We start from the raw sequence: 11406 nt of genomic DNA, 5'->3' as shown, positions 1-11406 counted from the left end.
GACTATTGCCGAAGATGTGAACTTTCATATGATACTCTGTAACATCTTTAGAGGGATCATTGTCCTTGAACCATAGGAATCTCAAGAAATTTCTATGTGCCTTCTTAACTAGGAAGCAATGGAACATCTGTTGGATATCAGCCGTGAATGCAACGGAGTCTCTGCGAAACCGGAGAAGCACTCCTATGAGCTTGTTGTTTAGATCCGGGCCTGACAGCAAAACGTCATTCAATGATACACCTTCACACTTGGCACTTGAGTCAAACACTACTCTGATTTGACCTGGCTTCTTCGGGTGATACACGCCAAACATGGGCAGGTACCAGCGCTCTTCCGAGTCTCGAAGTACAGGTGCTAGCTCTGCATGACCATTCCGGAATATCTTTTCTATGAAGGTAAAGAAGTGATCTCTCATCTCAGGTTTGCTTCTTAGGTTGTGCCTGAGAGAGACAAATCGCTTGAAAACTTGCTCTCTATTGTTGGGTAAACATTGTCTTTGAGGTTTAAAGGGTAGAGGTGCAACCCAGCTTCTTGTTTCGTCCTGCACCATTCCCTGCTCCATTATATCTAGGAACAGTCTATCTTCGAATGACATGGCTATACGATTGTCTTCTTTAGTCTTGTGGAAGACTGTGGATCCCAGGTGGTCTTGATTGGCATCCCAGACGAAGTCATCGTAGGTGGGACCTGCAAAGGTACCTGGTGATGAAGTGCTTTGAGGCAGTTCCTTGACGAAGAAGTGATTTTCGCATGGTTGGAGAAGAGATGGGCGTCCATTCTCAAGTGTACTGGTAAGCATGCTGTAGACAGTTGTTGGTTTGTGTACACCTCCCAAACAGACTTCTCCTACAATGACCCATCCTAGGTCAAGTCTCTGGGCGTATGGAGCATTGTGAGGTCCATTAATCTGCTGTCTAACCTTGTGGACCTGTAGGATATCCCTCCCGAGGAGTAATACTATCTGAGCTTCAGGATCAAGGTTCGGGATCAGGTGTCTTATACGCTTCAGGTGAGGCTGATGCGCTGCTACTTCTGGCGTGGGTATCTCGGACCTGTTGTCAGGAATCTGGTTACATTCCAGTATAGTTGGTAAAGGCAGACGCACTTGACCATCGCTGGACTCAACTATGTAGCCGCTTGCCCTCCTTCCGGCTGTTTCCACAGTACCAGCACAAGTTCTTAGAGAGTAGGGGGCATCGGGTCCTTTGATGTCGAAGCTATCAAAGAAGGCAGACTTCGCTAACGACCTGTTGCTTTGATCGTCTAGAATTGCATACACTTTGATGGCTTTGCTTCGGTCGTCTGCTGGGTAAACCTTCACTAGGGAGATTTTAGAGCAGGATCTGCCTCCTCTGAGGTCTCTGCAAACCTCTGTACATTTTGAAGTAACTGCCAAAGTGTCAGTATTTGTGTCCTTCAGCTCCCCGCTTTGCTCTTGGGTTTTGGATGAAGCCCACGATGGTGGCCCAGGGTGTAGAGCTGTGTTATGGTTTGAGCTGTCACATTCGGCACACTTTGCACTAACCTCACAGTCCCTGGCGAAGTGTGAAGTTGACGAGCAGCATTTAAAACAGATATTGTTCTCCTTGAGGAAGGTCTTGCGGTCTTCCACTGACTTTTCTCTGAAGGTTCTGCACTTAAGTAGAGAATGAGGCTTCCTGTGTAAGGGACACTGTCTGGTCGGGTCCTTGGGTTTGTCTCCTCCTTGATAGGAGCTGAACTCTTTATGGACTGCACCTGTGGAAGAAACGTTAGTTTTGTGGACCTCCACCGTTGCCCTGCGAGGTTTACTGAGTGAGGTGGTGGCACATGACATCATGAAATCAAAGCTAGGATCATTTCAGATTTTTGCTTGTTCAGAGACAAAATCTACAAACACATTAAATGGAGGAAATGGTACATTGTAAGTCTGTTTATACCGAGAACCATACATGACCCACTTCTCTTGCAAGTTGTATGGAAGCTTCTGAACTATGGGGATACTTTCCAATTTACGAAGGAAAGTACTGGGGACAGTACGGGGGTCTGGCAAAGTGTTACACATAGCCAGTAACTCACTAGGAGTCCATGGCCTATAGACCTCATAATCATGTGTTTCCAGTTGCCCAGCTTTTACTGTGGGGAGGGTCTTATTGACTAATGGGTATAAGCCCACACGAGAGTGTGGCTTGGGCCTCCCACAGGCTGAGCATCTCACTCTTGTGTCTGGTTTCTGTTGTCCACAATTAGGACAAGTCCACCCCTCCGGGCTTTTATATGGAGGTGGTGCTGTGGGGGGGAGAGATTTTTGTGGTTTATGGGGGATAATACACTGTACTTCAGAAGGCATGTTTAATTCTTTTGTTGGCAATTTAATTTCATCCCATATTTCATACATAGTCCCTTTGTCAGTGTCTTTTGCCTTATGGGCAGTCAAAGTCATTCCCTGGGCTACATCATACCACATTGTGGCCTGGTCATATTTGTCATGGTCTTCCAACCACCCCTTAAAATTAGTAAGAAATTTCTGCCATACTGGTTCATCCAATGTTCCATTCACACCTGCTCCTAATTTCTTTAGCATTTGTCTACAGTCTTTGGTTGCTTCAGTGCCCTTTGCGCATTGCATAATATCAATTGCAGAGACCCATTTCTCTGCTCCCTTCTCAGAGGAACTCTTACTCTGTGTAGCCCCCATCCCGTGGGTGGCTCCTTGTAATTCACTATCCAGGTACTCACACACCTGGTGAATTACAACAGTGCTGTGGACACACTTCCGAGGCAGCACTATCAGTAGTGCCGTGGACACACTTGCGAGGCGGCACTACTAGTGGTGCCGTGGACACACTTCCGAGGCAGCACCAATTTTCCTACTACCAGTGGTGCTGTGGGCACACTTCCGAGGCAGCACTGATCCACTGGTCTGGCAATACTACAATATAGTCTTGCCCTCACACAGAGTAATTCACACGTCCTCTCTGGGGTTACTCGCTGGAAACCCCTTAAACCCCTCTACGTTCTTTCTATGGCACAGGAAGCAAACAAATACTGCAATCCACATTCACACACACCACACTGCAGAACCGCGAGCAGAGCTCAGGAGACAGGTAGTAACACAATGGGTTACTTACCGCGGTCTTCCTGGGTCCTGGTCTCCGTATCGCGATCTGCAGCTAGGAGCGTTGTTGTGGTGCCCGCATCCTCCACCAGAAAATGTTGCGGCAGGCCAAGGGTCAGCCACGTGATGATCGTTGCCTCGTGTTCAGGTGAATGACGTCGACGGAGGAAAATGACAGAAGTCTGAGTATAGTTCAAAACCTTGTCAGGACCCTAAAGTGAAAGTGTCCTGCACCCTTTATTTATACACAGTTCACAGGGTGTAACCCCTCAAAGTAAAACATGATTGGTTTACAGACATTTCAATAATGGCTTTTGAATCCATCTATTGATTGGTTAGTTATTTTTCAAGTTTCACTTTTACAAAAATGTGTTAACTAATGGTTTTAGAATTTTAAGAAAGAGAGGCAAAATATCCCAGTAGTAGTACAAATGTTATCTTATCTTAACACACACAGTTCACTTCTATAGGTTTTTTTAGCTTATGCTTGTTCTTTTCAAATGTCACCACATTATATCACATTTACAGAGAAAATGAAAAACATCTTATGAATTTTATATTCACTTTCAGAAAAGCTGGATAATTTCCTTAACAATGCATATACAGTAATCACCACATTAGCAATATAAAAATAACAAACAGTTTCACTGGAGAATGCGGTGAAAAGAGGCGTCGTTCTCTTCTCTCAGGATAATATAAAGTAACAGGGGGAGCTGACCTGGTGCAGCGTATCAATAATACCAGGATAGTCCATAATAAAAGTAGAAGTGCAGAAGCAAAATAAGTCCTTGGAGGCTCAAAGAACAAAAAGAGTCCGTACCCAAAGCTTGTAGGGGGTTAAACAGGGGTTTCCCGTGAGGGGCTACCTGGGCCCATAATGTAGTCTCCAAATCTCACAGGTGGATGCCCCTTTGTAGACCGTGTGGACCTCCTTACTGGCAGAGGTTCTTTCCTGCCTTGGTTTAGGAGGGTCAAAGGAGCTCACAGCCTCTGGAGCTGACTCAGATACTCTTTGGGACAGGTTGTCCTGGAGATGAGAACTAGCAGGAACTAGAGCTGGTACCACCAAGTTTAACCAGGGCGTGATGAACCAATGAAGCGGATCTTTGTCATGGATTAAGTTCTCAACAGCCTGCATAGGATCAAGGCTCAGGAAGCTCCGGCTCAATGTCCTCTGCTGCAGGTTCTCCTTCTATACAAGGCGTTAAACGATTTCTATGTACAACTTGGGAGCCTTTACCTTCTCTGGAAATTTGGTAAATGTGAGCCTCAGCATTAGGAATGGCAGAAATGACATAGGAGATCCTTTCCCACTTACTGCCCAACTTACTGGTTCGATGGTTGCTCTTCAACCACACCATGTCTCCTAGAGGTAAGGGTTCTGCATGAGCAGCCAAGTTATAGTCTCTTTGTTGTCGTTCCCGAGCATTCTCCATTCGTTCCTGAACAATCTCTTTGGCATTGAGGAGACGTCTTTGGTGCTCCACTACCCAATCAGTCTTTGGTAGTGGGTTAATGACTTCCGGCACTCGTACATCTAGGGAGTGATCAGCAGGCAACCTTCCTTGATGGCCGAACATCAGATTAAAAGGTGTGTAACCGGTGGAGTAGTGAATTGTGTTATAGGTATACATGAGTTGTGGCAGCAGAGTAGGCCAATCACCCCTTGTCTCAGAGGGTACTGCTCTCAGCATTTCAATGAGAGTTTGATTTATCTTTTCACAGAGTCCGTTACCTTGAGGATGATAGACGGTGGTCCGGATTTTCTGGCAATTATGCAGCAGGCACATCTCTTGGAATAGCTGTGACTCAAACGCAGACCCTTGGTCGGTGAGTATTCTCTCTGGGCAGCCATAGGGCAGGAGGAAATCCAGAACGCCTCTGCTGTCGTCTTAGCTGTCAGGTCTTTCACAGGCACTGCTACGACAAACTTAGTGAAGTGATCAATAATGGTCATGGCATAAGTATGCCCTGAGCGACTCTGCTCCAGCTTCACATGATCAATAGCAACAAGTTCTAAAGGAGTTTTACTTGCGATAGGATTGAGAGGCGCCCTCTGTTCATGGCGTTCAGTTCGCCCCACAGCGCACACAGTGCACCGTTTCTCAATATCTTCTCTCATCCCAATCCAATAGAATCTCCTGCGAATGGTGGCCTCAGTCTTCTGCATGCCGAAGTGTCAGAAATGTATCACAACCAGTCCGAACACCAGACTGGCATCTCGACGTGGTATGAGGATCTGATATATCCTATCACAGGAAACTGGATCCAGGCTCCTTCTAAGCAACAGGCCTTTTTGAAGGAAAAGTTGGTGGCTATGTCTCCACAGTCTCGTTAGTTCTGGGTCTGCACTCTACCTGCGGACTCTCTCAGGAGTTTTCCTACTGGCAAGGAAGTCGAGCAGTTTACCGAGGACTCTACTTTTCGGACTGGAGCTTAATCCACCTTTCTTGGTTGCCCCATGACTAAGGAATATCTGATGAGGAAGGATCAGCAGCGGAGTGGTTTTCAGTGCGGATATTATCCAGCTGGGCATATTTACTGTAAAATGCCATCATTTCCACTTCTTCCCAGGCATCCTTTGGTTCATCTGGGGCTTCTGTAGTGGGGAGCCGAGACAGGGCATCAGCATTGTCATTGGAGCGGCCTGCCCGGTATTTCACAGTGAAGTCATAGTTGGCAAGGCGGGAGGCCCATCTTTGCTCCAGAGCCCCTAATTTGGCTATGTTGAGATGCGCCAGGGGGTTATTGTCCGTGAAGGCAACAAATGGTGTGGCAGCGAGATAGTCTTTGAACTTTTCGGTCACAGCCCACACCAGGGCAAGAAACTCCAGCTTGAAGGAACTGTAGTTCTGGTCGTTCTTCTCAGCTCCCTTCAGGGATCTGCTGGCGTAGGCAATTACCCTCTCTTTGTTATCTTGCACTTGAGCCAACACGGCCCCCAGGCTTCTCTAACTAGCATCTGTGTAGAGGTGGAACGGCTTCTGATAATCTGGGTAACCCAGAACAGGGGGTTCGGTCAGCTTTTTTTATTAGGAGCTGAAAGGCAATCTCCCGTTCTTCGTTCCACTTAACAGGAATAGGAGTCTTTGGACTCTTCTTGGGATGTCCCCTCAGGAGTTCCTGGATTGGATCCACAATTTGTGCGAAATGCGGGATGAAACGCCTATAATACCCTGCAAAGCTGAGAAAGCTTCTCACCTCTTTCACGGTGGTAGGAGTAGGCCAATTTCGGACAGCAGCAAGTTTATCAGGATCAGGCTGTACTCCTTCAGCACTGACAATGTGCCCTAGGTATTTTACTGCTGGTTTCAGCAGGTGGCACTTGGATGGCTTGATATTGAGGCCATATTTAGTAAGGACTTGGAACACTTCCGCCAGGTGTTTTAGGTGGTACTCATACGTCTTGGAGTATATAATAACGTCATCTAGATATAACAATACAGTTTCAAAGTTTCTATGGCCTAAACAACGTTCCATCAACCGTTGGAACGTCCTTGGAGCATTACACAGTCCAAATGGCATGTAGTTAAAATCAAACAGGCCCATAGGTGTAGTAAAAGTGGTCTTTTCTCGATCTTCTGGGGCCATAGGTACCCACTGGTTAAGTCCAGGGTGGAGAAATAGGCTGATAACCCCAGGGCAGTCAAGGACTCCTCAATGCGTGGTAATGGATAAGCTTCTTTTTGGGTGATTTGATAGATTTTTCGGTAATCCACGTAGAATCTTATGCTGCCATCTTTTTTTCGAACAAGGACTACGGGCGCAGCCATGGACTATGACTGTCCCGGATTATATCAGAGTCTTTCATCTCTTGTATCATTTCTTTCACAGACTGATAGGTAGTAGGCGGTATGGGTCTGTGTCTCTCCCTAATAGGAGGATAATAGCCAGTGGGGATGGTGTGTTGGATTACACTGACCTCTCCATAGTCCGTGGGGTGCTTGCTGAAAGCCTTGTGATGTTCTCTTACTAGATTCAGAACTCCCTCTATTTGCTCCTTAGGGGTGGATTCGTTCCCCATTCGTTCCCCACATGAAGTTCTTCCCACCAGGATGTTGTAGGGGCGCTGGCAGTGGCGCTGCTGCTCTGTGCGGTCTGGAACGTCTCCGTGGCAGGCAGACGGATCACATCCTGGAAAGACACCTGGAAAAGCTGAGCAATGGGGCAGTGTTTAAAAAGAGTAACGGGGTGATCACCAAAGTTAATTAAACGGACAGGCACTTTAGCTTAAGACACGGTCACCAGACTCTTGGCTGTCCGTACGAAGGGATGGTTCTCATTTTGATTAGGTTCCACTAGGGCTTAATAGTCCTGGCCCTGGACCCCTGGGCCCTGAACACCGCACGGCACCACAGGATAAACTGGGAATTTGGAGGCAGAATTACCGGCCGGTTATCCCGGATCCGGACAGTACAAATTTCTCCTTTTTTGTTGGCGAACCTTTGTTGAGCACTAGTCTTTTGAATGACTCTTCTGGAAGCAGGGGAGGCCGAAGATATAGTTTGATTCAATGCTTCAAGCACTTCGGAGTAACAATTTTTAAGGACCTTAGTCCCTAGGATCACAGGGTGTCGTCCTTTTATCTCCTGCTTGTACCACAATCACGCCTTGCTGTGGTAAGGTGACTTCTCCCACCTGAAGAGTAGGTTCCCAGTACCCATGGACTTTCACTGGCTTACCGTTGCTGTCAATGATATCTAGCCAGGACTCTGGTGGCTGGGTGAGGAGACTTGGATCTCAGAACTTGTCAAAGGCAGGTCGTTGAATGGTGGTGACCTGTGACCCAGTATCCAGCAGGGCTTCAAAGGGTATCCCGTTGATACATATTTTAATTTTTGGACGGGATCCTACGTATTTAGGCATCCAGCTTGGATCCTTTAGTTCTACTGTTCTACCTCCCGAGGGGCGGTCCTCTACCTCAGGGGTTGCCCGTTTAACTGCCAGCACATTGATTCAGTATGTCCATATTTTTTTACAATAGTGACAGACAGGCTGTTTGCGATTTCTGGACCGGTAACTCGGTCGTCCATCAGGTTCTTTGGGGTATACATCTCTATATGCAGGCGGGAGCCTGGGAGGAAAAGGGCCTTTATCTTCCCGTAACACCGGTTTCTCCCATTCCTCTATTTTCTTCCATACTTTCTCTAAGCTCAGAGTGAGATAGTTTACTTGTTCCATTAGTGCTGCCACTACATCTGTTACTGGAGACTGAGTGGCCTGTCTGACTTCAGCTGGCCCCACATTGACAGTCTTTGGCTGACAAGCCTGAGGTTCAGGGGAGGCTGCTGGCCCTGCGGCAGGGTTCTGGCCTAGTATACTGATGGCCAGCTCTTTAAAGTCAAAAAATGTACAATGGGGGTGTTGAGCTGACAACATCCTTAGCTGGCCCTTTAAATGTTCAGTACTTATACCCGCAATGAACTGCTCTCTAAGAGTCTTGTCCTGGTCTTCAGCTTCCTTGGGGTCTACCTGGACCACAGCCCGCAGGGTCTCTTGCAAGGATAGAGCAAAATTGCGGAGCGACTCCCCAGGCTGATGCTTCCTGCTGAAAAATCGCATTTTAACTTCGGACACCGTTCTAGCTTCAAATGTGGTGTCGAGGCGATCAAAAATCTGCTCCAGGCTTCAGAACGGGGCCATGACATGACTTCCCTGCGGACGGCCCCTTCTAACTGAGCTAGGAGGATCTCCATTTGTTGTTCAGCAGATATAGGGTAGAGCCGGAATAAAGCCAGTATCTGGTCTCTAAAGTCCTTTAATTTATGGGCTTCCCCTGAATATCGTGGGAACCAGGGGCCGCGGTGGCAGGTGCCCTATTGTCAGCTGCGGGCACTTCAGAGGACACATCTGTGGCCGCCTGCCCTGCTTCTTCAGGTGCGGACATAGTGTTACTAGGTGGGTATGGCCCTTTAAATGACAGCAGAGCAGACCGGAGCAAAAATGTCAGAGATTATTTTTTTTTTTTTTTATTTTTTTTAGGTCAAGTCTCTTGTCACTAGTGGGGGACCCTCTCCGGTACCCTGGCAGGGGTCGGAGCCGCTCCGGTATAGTAGTCAGAAGGGGGCTGGTCAAGGGTAAAGTTTGTAGTTACTCCGGCGGTGCTCGCTCCAAGTATCGCGAGATGCGTGGCTACGTCAGACGGGAGTCCCACGCACAGCGTCAGCAGGTAGGCACGGCCTCTTGCAGCTCCGGGATTCAGGTAGGCGGTACCTTTTTCCAGACAGGGCAGCGTTTTTCCTCCTTGCAGGCTGGGTGGTAACTTCACCTTGTCCTTTTTTGCGCCAAATGGGCACAACGAGGCGCACTTGTAATCCAGACAGGTTAAGCGGCCATCTTTTGAGCAAATCGCTGTCTATTCACTGACAGCAAGCGGTGGCTTAAATAAACGGCAAACAGTCCATACAATATACAGTTCTTCACACCGCAAATTATTACAGTTCTTTGGCCCAGCAATTTCAAATAAACAAGTAGGGCTTGTCACTTTAAGGGCAAATAACGGCACACAGTTTTAATTCCACAATGGCGCAGGAATAATCCGTAAATCCTGTTTGTGACGCCAATTTATGCAGCACGCCAGACCTGCAGGGTATTGCGATAGTGAGGTCACGGTTATGGGCAATCGAGGGTTACTCACTTTTTAGAGGAGAACCCTTGGCAGGCATGCGGCAGTGAAGGAGAGGTAGACACAAGTTCCTCTGGGGCACACTCTAGATGTAGGGACCAGGCCTGATGGTGTTTGAGGTGCCCTGGATGTTGCAGATATTTTGAGTGCCTGGGGAAAGGTCCCTTTAAGGATCGTGACGCCAGTGCCTGTAATGGTGGCACAACGATTTATAGCAGTAGTAATTGAGGTACACAGATGGTATGGTGAACCAAACATTGCTTTACTTGGTAACAGTCCAACTTTGTACATACAATTGATAATGATGATGTAGTCCTTTATAACAATATTGCACAAGCAGGCTTAACTCAATACTGGCAAGTAATAATCTTGCAAGATACTTGGAGAGTAAACAGTTAATGCTTCACAGACCAGGCTGCACTATTTCCACAGCTATTCTGGCTGGCTGTATCCCAAGGCCCAGATGCCTAAATGCTGGCTTTAATCCTTGGTAATAAATCTTCCTTCCGTATTGACCCTTGCTCTTATTTTGTAGTACCTCTGCCCATCAGTTTACTTATCTGAGCTGGTTGTACTGGCTCTGCTGGGTTGTAGGTGGCTGCAGGTTTCTCCCAGGAGGAAAATTCTTCTTCTGGGGTGACTCTTCTGAGCTAAACTTAGACTCAGGAACTTCAGGCTGACTAGGTTATACTTCTAGCCACCTGGACTGAACTAACTCTTCCCTGTCTGGGCCTACCTATATATACTAAGGGCTCTCTAGCGCCTTCTAATGTCTGGGAGGCTAAACTACACCCTAACAGGCCTGATAATACAGGAAAATGAACATTTAACATCACATTAATGCAATAGACCTGTTAACCCTTTTGTAGTGCCCACCTTTACCTAGTGGGACACTACAAAAGGTCCAAAGTTCATTTCAAGTGTGCTATTTGCAATTGGAATCTGTTGCTGTCAAATCTTAAGATAAGATCCAAAGAGCTGTCATTATCAGTGAAGCAAGCCATCATAAGGCTGGAAAAAAAAAAAAAAAAGAGATAGCAAAAAACATTAGGCGTGGCCAAAACAACTGTTTGGAACATTCTTAAAAAGAAGGAACGCATTGGTGAGCTCTGCAACACCAAAAGACCCGGAAGACCATGGAAAACAAGTGTGGTGGATGACCGAATAATTATTTCCCTGGTGAAGAAAACACCCTTCACAACAGTTGGCCAGATCAAGAACACTCTCTAGGAGATAAGTGTATGTGTCAAGGTCAACAATTAAGAGAAGACTTCACAAGAGTTAATACAGAGGGTTCACCACAAGATGTAAACTATTGATGAGCTTCAAAAACAGATTAGAGTTTGCCAAACTACATACATATATGTATGAGAAGGACGCTAAAACAAAATAACAAATCTTCATTATAATGTTCGGATAAGATAAAGGGGGTATCTACCCACACTGCAACTAGCAGATGAATGAAGCAATCAAAAGTCACTAAATTGAGGGACCTAACAAACTCATGACACCACTCAGAGGGGTCTGCGTATGTCAGTAGTATGATAGGTGGGTCCCACAAACTAAACCCACCAACACTAGGGGGCATAACACCACATAGTCAAGAGTCTGAACCTAAGTGGGGTACTAAACAACAGGATAACTGGCACCAAGAATATAGCGCCAGATATCACCATGTTTGCAG

This window comes from Bufo gargarizans, chromosome 1 (assembly GCF_014858855.1).
Source record: "Bufo gargarizans isolate SCDJY-AF-19 chromosome 1, ASM1485885v1, whole genome shotgun sequence".
Lineage (NCBI taxonomy): Eukaryota > Metazoa > Chordata > Amphibia > Anura > Bufonidae > Bufo > Bufo gargarizans.
The sequence above is the reverse complement of the archived record's forward strand: the minus strand, read 5'-3'. Positions refer to the sequence as shown.